This window comes from Macrotis lagotis, chromosome 3 (assembly GCF_037893015.1).
Source record: "Macrotis lagotis isolate mMagLag1 chromosome 3, bilby.v1.9.chrom.fasta, whole genome shotgun sequence".
In the NCBI taxonomy this organism is placed as follows: domain Eukaryota; kingdom Metazoa; phylum Chordata; class Mammalia; order Peramelemorphia; family Peramelidae; genus Macrotis; species Macrotis lagotis.
Genome location: NC_133660.1, coordinates 40,341,937 through 40,352,309, shown reverse-complemented (window position 1 = coordinate 40,352,309; position 10,373 = coordinate 40,341,937). Strand labels below are relative to the sequence as shown.

Here is a 10,373-nt window from a genome sequence, read left to right as displayed (position 1 = left end):
ACTGTTTGAAAAGATCAGGTTACACTTCTTGGACTACATGTTAACAAAGCACACATGTTAAGAGTAAGCTGTTCTAATCGTTGAATTCTGGTTCAGAGGACTCCAATTTAAGAGCCAGAGCTGAGAGAATTGTCCTTCATTGACCCTGTTATCAGGAATGCCAGACCAGTAGAAGACAAGCTGATTACCATCTGTAGGGGATGTACAACTGTATATTGTATATGGAAGTCATGGTCAACTGGGGAAAGGCAGCTTCAGGAAAGGAGACCCCCTTATTACAAAAAGTAGTGTTGACCCTCGGACCCCAATAGACAGCTCCACCTAAGGGGACCTTTATTAGAATACTACAAATGAAGAAAAGATCTTCCAGTAATAGGGAGTTGTGACTTACTCCTTTACCACATGTGTCTCATTAATTTTGAATATAGTGTTTTTGCCTAATTTCCTCACAGATATTTGTGGAGAAGTGCACACAAAACTTTTGGGAAGAGAAAATGTTTTTGTACCCACTGTTCTTACTAAAAAATCTTACTAAATATCTTTGCTAAAAAGTTAATGAGATCTGGCTTATTGTTAGTAGGTTAGCTCATGAGCAAAAGTACTGGAAGGCAATACTTCACAATTACCTAGAATCATGAAAGCAGTTGTAGGTGTACTCTTGGGGACCCCAAACATTGAGTCTAACTGCCCAGTTCTGGGGAGTGGCCCTCTAGCAAGGGCTACACACAGATAAGGAAACTGAGTCATGGGTAATTTTATTTTTATTCACATAGCTTGTATGTATCAGAGGTAGAATTCGGATTCAGGTTTTTCTGTCTCTAAATCCATTCTCAATCCATTCCATGGTGCCATACTTCCTTCCTTCCTTCCTCCCCTTCCTCCCTCCCTCCCCCCTTCCCCTCTTCCTTCCTTCCTTCCTTCCTTCCTTCCTTCCTTCCTTCCTTCCTTTCTTTCTTTCTTTCTTTCTTTCTTTCCTTCTCTTTCTTTCTTTCTTTCTTTCTTTCTTTTCTTTCTTTCTTTCTTCTTTCTTTCTTTCTTTCTTTCTTTCTTTCTTTCTTTCTTTCTCTCTTTCTTTCTGCAGCCCCCACTCCTGCCCCAAAGACTAAGTTCTCATTTTATTACCAAGTAGGAACATAGAAACACTATGCACTATGTGTTTCCTCTCTAGGAATTTATTAAGTAGGCTGGACACAGAGCAGATAACATCTGTAGACTACTTGTACTCATTAAAGAAATAGAATCCTAGAATCAAGAGTCCCTGACTCCTGCTACCTGCTGCCGCCCTTGATGTCAGGTATACTAAGTATGGGAGAGGAACTAGGAGTTTGATAGAATGCCATATACTTCCCCCCACAATGCTTGTGATCTTTAAGCTTCTCTTTAATTTCTCAGTGTTCCCATCTACACTGGCCACCTGCCAGGTGAAAATGGGGCCAAGCTTACAGTTTTGAAATGTTTACAGAACACAGGCAGAATGGAGTTTTCTCATTAGATTCTCTCTAATTCTAGATGCAGAGAAACCTGAGGTAAGAGGATTACCATCAGAGAAATAAAGTTCCTACCCATAGCAGCTTATGAAAAAATAAATGGCTCTTTAATCTAGAGCCTCACTGAGGAATACTATCATTCTTCAAAAATCTCTTTTCTCGGGCGGCTAGGTGGCACAGTGGATAAAGCAACGGCCCTGGAGTCAGGAGTACCTGGGTTCAAATCCGGTTTCAGACATTTAATAATGACCTAGCTGTGTGGCCTTGGGCAAGCCACTTAACCCCATTTGCCTCGCAAAAATACCTAAAAAAAGAAAAAAAAATCTCTTCTCTCCTTCAGGTCAAAACTTTGCAGCCAGGATGAGGCTCAGCTGTCATGCCCTGATTTCATTGCTTCTTCGGGGACAGCTGCTTTGGCTGCTGAATTCTCCATTTCTTGATGCAGTCCCATCTCCTACAGTCTTCATCCCCCTTCTAGTAACGAGTAACAAGCATCAAGTCTCTATGACCTAATCTCTTGTTTTGGGTAAAGGAAGTAACATCATTTTTTCAGTTACTTATTCCCTAATTTTATTCTAAGACTGAGAAAATTCTTCTCTCAGGTTAAGCAAAACCTACCTGCACTCATTCCTCAATGAGGAATTCCCTTGCCATAGTCTCTCTACTTCAGTGATTCTGATTATCATTTGAACCCCATTCTACATTCCCCACTACCCAATCTTGAAATCCCATTCCCCTAAATGTCCTGTACCAAAGTTACCCAATCCTATCACTCCATATGCATCAAATTGACTTTCATCTTCAGCCCTTTTCTTTCCCATTCCTTCCACCTTCTAGCTGACCACCCTTTCCAGCTCAGGTTGGTTTTTTTTTTTGTTTTTTTTTTTTTACTAATTCTCTCCACCACCCCACCACCCCCAACTTCCAACTCACTGTCTGAGATGGGAGAGTCTTGTTTCCCTTTGCCATTTCCTAATTTTCCCTCCACCAAAATCCCTGGCTAACCTTTCCTCTCAGTTCACATCTATTACCCAATCAAAATATTCCAGAGAAGATAAGATGCGAGTGGGAGAAGAGAAATAGTATGTTTCTTACTTAATTTTTAAACCTCAAATCTAACATTTTTTATTACAAACATTAACAATATACTAATTTAAGTCAACTTTAATCTTTAATGCATTATAAAGTATTTTTTAAAATGGTTTCCTTTCGATATTAGTATAAAAATAGATACATCTAAATCATCTTCAAGGCTAGAGAAAAATAACAATAGTAACAGAGCGATTCACACAGTAAGATGTATTTTTTTTTTCCTTCAACTTCCTGATACGGATGAGTGTGCTATTCATAAGGCAGACCTGCAGTGTTCACCAATATAATTAAACAAATGAGGGATTTGTTTAAACATGTATGAAAAGTTATAAATGACTGTCACTTCCTTTCTTTTGCACTTTGGTGTTTTGGGTTTTTTGGTTTGTTTCCTAGATATGCAGCAAAACTCTGATTTCTTGTACCTTTATGGGTTCCCATATTTATGGGACTGGGAAAAATTAAGTCTCAACCCTTCATCCAACTTCCAGTCTTAGAAACAATAGACTGCTTGTCTAACTTTAGCATTTCCTTTCTACTGGCTTTTAGGAAAAAGGAACCCAAGGGGGAATTTTTGTCCTGGCTTGTTTCTTATTTTTAATCTGAAGGTTACGGAAACACTGTTCATCAATCTACAACAGCAGTATTTTTTCCTAAATATTTTTATATGAGCTACCACTTTGTCATTTTTATTATGACTGTTTTCAAGCATTTAATAACATTAAGTTCCTACTATGAGACAAATGCTCTTCTGGTAGCTGGAAACAATTAAGAAATACTTTAAGGTTGATTAAGGTGTACAAAGTGTTCAGAAGGGATAACATCTCTGGTATGAGGGCCCTTTTCAGGGCTTCTCATCTACCTTTTTATTTATCTATATTTATTTAAGGCAATGGGGATTAAGTAACTTGCCCAAGGTCACACGGTTAGACCATTATTAAGTGACTGAGGCTGGATTTAAACTCAGATCCTCCTGACTCCAGGGCCAATGCTCTATCCACTGTGCTCATCTACCTTTGGTGTCTACCTGTCTCCCAGCTCTCATCTGTGATTCCAAGAAGTTGTAGCATGCATAGCAGCCACACTCTGGCAAACTTTCCATGGCAGATGAGTTAAACCAGGTTAAGGGTAACAGACAGACCTCAAAACAGCTGGTGATTTAGTGGGGCTGTCTACCCCAAACACGTGAAGATTTCCTGGGGAGAATGGACTGAAAAGAACAATTTGTTCCATTGGTCATGAAATCAGTTGAAGCAGACACTATGGAGAGCTCTGAGCTTGTTCAAACATCAAAGACAACATGGTCATAGACTGCATCCCATGCCATCACCAAACATTCTCACTTTTTGTCTTGCCAATAGTCTTCCAAGTCTCTGGAGAAGAGTGAAGCTTTGTACAGCTCTGCCTCACTTAAATCCAATTCATTGCAAATTAAGAGATCACCCTGTGATGTCATTGTTTCTCTTAGAAAAAGAAGGTGGAAAAACCAGATTGACAACAAAACATTTTCCTTTTGTAGGAAGTACAAGTTTTTAAGGAAACAACTCTAGAAAGGTTTTCCTCTTCTTTCTGGATTCTCTCACACATACACTTCCAAAAGGTCAGAATGTAGGAGGGGAGAGGGGAACAGATCTATTGTTGATATTAATAGAATATTGGTAAAACATTTCTCTAGTAGAATGAAAGATTCTGGAGAGCAGGAATTTGTCCTTTTTTTGTGGCTTGGTATACCTATTTCCCAGCACATTGCCTTCCCCATAGTAAATTTTTTTTTTAATTAATGGGAGGCTTGAGGTCAAAGTCAAGCTTTGCATAAACAAATCTAAAACAGAAAAATAGGTTTTTCAGTCAGTGCTTATTTTTCTAAACTGAAAAATGTGAATTAAAATAATTGTGTGGTAAACTATCAAAAGGGATTCCAGAAACAATGATGAGAAAAATAGCAAAGAAAAAGCATACTTTAGGTTAATAAAATGAGTCTTTGAGGTAGAAGAATCCTTAGAAATAATTTAATCTCTCAGTAAAATGAAGGGGTATTTAATTGGTTGGGCAATTGAAGCAGATTAAAATCAGAAAGAATTCAAACTTCTCAGTCAAGGTGGGGAAGGATTCATGCTTAAAATAATATGGACAGAAAGATGAAAAAGGAGAGAGATCTATAAATTAGGCACCTTCTAAAATGATGCTGGGGGAAAGGGCTTTGGGACAGACAAAAAGAAACAGCTGGTTTTGCTACATATTCAAAGAAGATCCTGCATAGGGGCAGAAACAATCATTAGAGTTCATCAGATATGAACTTGGCCATCTCACCCAAATCTGTGTTTCTGAGCTCCAGCTTATAAATTATTTGTTACATAAATCCCCCCCCCCCCCACCCCCCGTCACTTGTATCCAAGAAGTCTGATTTAGAGTGAGTTGTTGTTATGACGACGGACCACAAAGATTGGATAGAAGCTATCCTATCCAATGGGCACTCATTACACGAAGCATCCTTTGGTGTAGGTCAGGTGAGGTAGAGCAGCCTTTTAGTAGCTCATGGCTTATGAGTTTTTCTTAGAATTATTAATTTTTTATTTCTTTTTTTCTTCTTAGAATTATTGAAAATGTCCATGCTCTCTTCTAACCTAAATAATTATTAGCAGTGTTTTTGTGCTTTATTGTTTAACCTTCTATTTTAGATTAATAATGAAAATATCAGTGTCCTGACTTTCCACTTAATTTCCAATTAATCTCTCTCATTTGAAAGTTAACTGTATAGTTTTAATCATTCAAGTAATTTCAACTCTTATACTCCTAACACTTCAAGCTTTTAACCTATAAAAATATTTAACCACCTTACCCTATGATCACAAAATTTATATATAATAATAATTCTGAAAGAAAATCTTATAAAATACTTTAAAAATTGAAACATATGCATTGGTTGGTTTTTCTTCATCATTTATTTTAGTCATTGAAAAAATTTAACTGAATAGGAGAAATCTTTTTTTTTCAGGTTTTTGCAAGACAATGGGGTTAAATGGTTTGTCCAAGACCACACAGCTAGGTAATTATTAAGTGTCTGAGGCTGGATTTGAATTCAGGTCCTCCTGGCTCCAGGGCTGGTGTTCTATTCACTGTGCCACCTAGCCACCCTGAAATCATTTAATCTTATAGAAAGTAGTTTCTTAGGGGCAAGGAGGAAAATTTGCCCTCCTGGGTATTGAAATTTGGTGGTATGAGAAGCATGAATGAAATACAACACTGGAAATAAAATGAGGGACTCAATTTTAGCCCTAGAGAAGAGGAAAAAGAGAAAATAGCCACAAGTTAAATCAACAAGTATTTATTAAGAACTTTCTAGGTAATGAGGACAAATTTTGTGCTAAAGTCCTGAAAATATAAATATAGTCAGAAAGAAGGAAAATGTCTGCTCCTAACACATAAAAGAAAGCTGAAAAGGAAAGGTAAAAAAGAGAGAAAGGAGAGAGAGAGAGAGAGAGAGAGAGAGAGAGAGAGAGAGAGAGAGAGAGAGAGAGAGAGAGAGAGAGAGAGAGAGAAAGTATTCAGTATTCACATAAGGGCCAGGTGAGATTAGAAATTGAAAATTCCCAGCTGAACCTGGAGCAGAGAAATGAAGATATGGCAAGCCTAGGTGATTTCCTTAAAATGGAAGCTCTGGGAGAAACAGGAGGAAGGGACCTGCAAAGGTAATGTCCAAAAGAAATTTATTAAGTGATGTTCTTTCCAGCTGACTGGAGACAGATTGAGGTCATGCTCTCAATCATGGCCTCATGATTGTGGCAGCTCCTTCAAAAATGACTTTCCAGTTCTCCCTTATGTACAGTATCCCAGGATATTAGCAGGTGCACAGGATGTGTTATTGTATTTCTGATGCTTGTTTCCCATATGTAGAGGTTGGAGGGTCTGCCTTCAAGAATGACCTGTTGACATGGAGTGGAATTGACTTGGAGACATCATGGAGCATGAGTAGACAACTGGCAGTATCTTCAGTCTGCAAACCATGTGATTAGAGGAAACCTTTTTATTTTTTTTCCTTTATTAATGAACTATTCCTATTATATGTTAAGATATTTTTCAACATTCATTTTTGTAAAATTTTCTCTTTCCCACCCTTCCCTCTTCCTGCTTTAAGATAGCAAGTAATCTGGTGTATGTTATACATGCCCAATCATGATACACATTATTTCCATATTAGTCACGCTGTGAAAGAATCAGAACAAATGGAGAAAACCACAAGAAAGAAACAACAAATTTAAAAGAGTGAAAATGCTTTAATCTACTTTCAGATTTCATAGTTCTTTCTCTAAATATGGATGGCATTTTCCATCATGATTCTTTTAGAATTGTCTTTAATTACTGTATTGTTGAGAAGAGCTACATCTATCATAGTTGATCATCACACAATGTTGCTCTTCCCATGTGCAATGTTCTCCTGGTTCTTCTCCCTTCTCTCAGCATCAGTGTGTATATGTGTTTCCAGGTTTCCCTGAAATCTGCCCCTGGTCACAATTTGTTATAGAGCAATAATATTCCATTACATCCCTATACCACAATTTGTTCAGCTATTCCCCAATTGAATTCCCTCAATTTCCAGTTCTTTGCAACCACAAAAAAGAGCTTTTATGAATATTTTTGTACATGTGGGTCTTTTTCACTTTTATATGATCTTTCTGTGGCATAGACCTACTAGGGGTATGACTGGATCAGAGAGTTTGCACATAGTTCCATATACCTCTCCAGAAAGTTTGGATCAGTACAAAACTTCACCAGCAATACATTAGTGTCCCAGTTTTCTCACATCTTCAACAGCATTGGTCATTTCTCTGTCTTATTAGCCAATCTGATAGGAGTAAGGTAGTACCTCTGAGTTGTTTTATTTTGTATTTCTCTAGTTAAAAGTGATTGAGAGCATTTTTTTCATATGACTAGAGATAGCATTAATTTCTTCATAAGAAAACTGTCTGTTTTTATAGGAGAAGCCTTTTTCAAATGACTTCATAACCAGAACATCAGAAAGTTCTCAGGTGACCTTAGTCACTCTCTTTGCTTCTCTTGTTTTGATTGACTCCTTTGCTGATAAGGTCCAGGGAGAGATAGCGTTATTAAGAGAAAAGCCTGGAAAGAGTTTTGTCCATGTTGAGGCCACATGACCCTCTGGTTTCTGCATTTGCTCTTTTTCTATCTAGGGGAAGAAATTGAAGTCTTCAACCTTGTTTCAAATGGTCAAGATAAGAGGCATCTAGGCTTCACATCACTTGGATTTTAGAGTCTGCTCCACATTGGTGCCAGAGGAAGTTCCAATAACTTGAGTCTAAGATTTATTTATTTGTCTGTTTGTTTGTTTTTTTAGGTTTTTGCAAGGCAATGGGGTTAAGTGGCTTGCTCAAGGCCACACAGCTAGGTAATTATTAAGTGTCTGAGGTCGGATTTTAACTCAGGTACTCCTGACTCCAGGGCTGGTGCTCTCTCCACTACACCACCCAGCCACCCTGAGTCTAGGATGTAGATTGACCTTAGTAAGAGCAGTGTTAGGAGGAGTTAGTTTAAGTTTGAACTCTTTCCAGAGACCAAGGTGGAATAGGATAGAGAATGTCTTTATTTTTGTACTTACTGTAGCTTTAAATAAATTCCTCTTTAAAAGCCAATTGATATTGTTTAAATGAAATTGGGGTGCTAGTCATTGCTAACTAACAATGGGGACTAGCTGTAGGGATTATGACTATAGGACAAGCTTGTGGCAGTAGAGCAGAGACATCCCAAACCCTCTCAAGGTACATTAGGAGGGCGGGTCTAAGTCTTCCACTTGGGAGATTTTTCTTGATATAGGATCAGAACCTTGCTACAATGACTGGGTTAACTTTTGTGGATTGATTTGGGGGACTTAGACTGGAACCACTGAAATCCTTTCCTGCTTAAGCCCAAACAGTCCTGAAAGCAGAACAGAAAAAACACCAATTACTCCCTTAGACTTCTACCTGCCCATCCAAAGAAGCCATATCATAATATATTCCAATCTATGGCCAAGTCAAAGTCCCTTCGTCAACTGCTATATGTTCAGTCAGTGTTCTACTTTGTTCCAATCTCAAACCTAAGATAGAAGTCAGACCTACTGGGTTGCATCTCTCCTATTCAGAGGTTCCATGCTGGTGGCAATGGGTGGGGAAGATGCTGGGAAATCTCCCACTTTGTGATCTTGAGTACAGTTATTGGTTGAAGTGGGGAAAGAGACTAAGGCATTGGAATGCCTCCCATTTATTTACTCAATGTTAGTGGGATAGGGATGATCTTATCTATGTTCCCAGGTGCTTGCTATGGGGCCATTCAATTGGAGATTGGCAGTCATCTATGAAGTTATAGTTGGGGACACAGGGAGAGACCTCCTCAGTTGATTTTGAGATATGAGCTAAAGAAAATGAGAAGTAATTAGAACTAAGTAGGCCTACAGAATAATAACGAATTAACAAAGGTCTGAATCTTCTCAGGAATTTCAGGAGGAATGCTGGAGGAAGGTGTTGGGTCATTTTCTCAAGAATGCTAACTCAGATTCTATAATGGCAGTAAATAATATATTTCTAATATACAAGTACCCTGACAAGGGGAAAAGGTCTTTATTTTAATAGTGTAAAGACATAAATGTATGCAGCATATATTGTTTTTTCTTGCAATGTTTTCAGTTCATTTGCATTCCTAGGGAAGAAGGATATCAGTTGCAGGTACAAGATTCTAAGAAGCAAACATATTCTTATCAAGCCTATGAAAAAGGTGATGGAAGCCACAAACCAGATACTGTGAAAATGAATCATGGCAATGGTCGTTTCATGATCCTTCAACAGAAAGGTATGTTTTATTCAAAAGAAAATAAGATCATGAGATGAAAGGCAGAATAGATATACTCATGGAGAAATCCAGAAACTAGGGAAGGGAGAAGAAAAGGGAGAGAAACACGATGAAAAATACTTGGGTAGAACAAGGTCTAAGCAATTAGGCAATATTACCATCAGAAATATTTCAGACACTCAAACAGAAAGAAGAAACAAAAAGGAATTTGGGAAACCAATCAATCACAAGCATGGTAGGGGAGCACAGTATCATAACGAGGGAGAGACCTCAATTAACTGGGCTCTGTTGGAGCTCTCTCTGACAAAAGCAGAACAGTGACAGTTTCTTGACTTACCTTAATGATAATTTTATCCTCGAAAAGGTGGAGAAAGCAGCAAGGGAAAATTCTATTCTGGATCCACTTCTCAGAAAGAACTGTTCAGTGAAATGGAAATGATGGGAACCTTAAGGGAAAGTGACCACTTCATACCTTATCCTAGATCTTGTAATGGAGGAGAACAGTAAAGCTATGCAAGATTACATGCCCCCTAAGTATCAGGATGGACGATTTCAAAGCATTCACAGACAGAACAGGTAGGAACCCCATGGACTACACTTCTGTAAGGTAAGGAGAGATGGAGAACTCATGAGAACAAAGTTCTAAGTACTAAGAGGTACAATTCTAGTCAAGAGAAAAAGGAGATTTTAGATCACAAATTTAGAACTTGAATGGACTTTTGTGGTCATCTACTCCAATTTTCTCATTTTCAAGATAAGGGGACTAAAGCACAGAGGAGTGTAGTGATTTGTCTGCAGTCACACAAGAGAAAGATCACTGAATTTCAACCCCAGTCCTCTTTCCTCTGCACCCATCCCTCTCCTCAACTGTACCATGGAATTTCATAAAGAGACAAATGTGACAGCAAATCAAACTGGCCAACCAACTTATACTTTTAAAAGATACAAAGAAGATAG

At 38.1% G+C, this 10,373-nt stretch overlaps 1 long non-coding RNA gene across 1 annotated transcript; it reads left to right on the top strand.

Annotated features, from left to right (window-relative positions):
- The first annotated feature begins 6,474 nt into the window (after nt 1-6,474).
- LOC141516054 (uncharacterized) lies at nt 6,475-10,061 on the top strand. Its single transcript, XR_012476596.1, has 3 exons — nt 6,475-6,581; nt 9,254-9,416; nt 9,781-10,061. It is a non-coding gene; the product is annotated as an uncharacterized LOC141516054 (long non-coding RNA).
- The last annotated feature ends 312 nt before the right edge of the window (nt 10,062-10,373 follow it).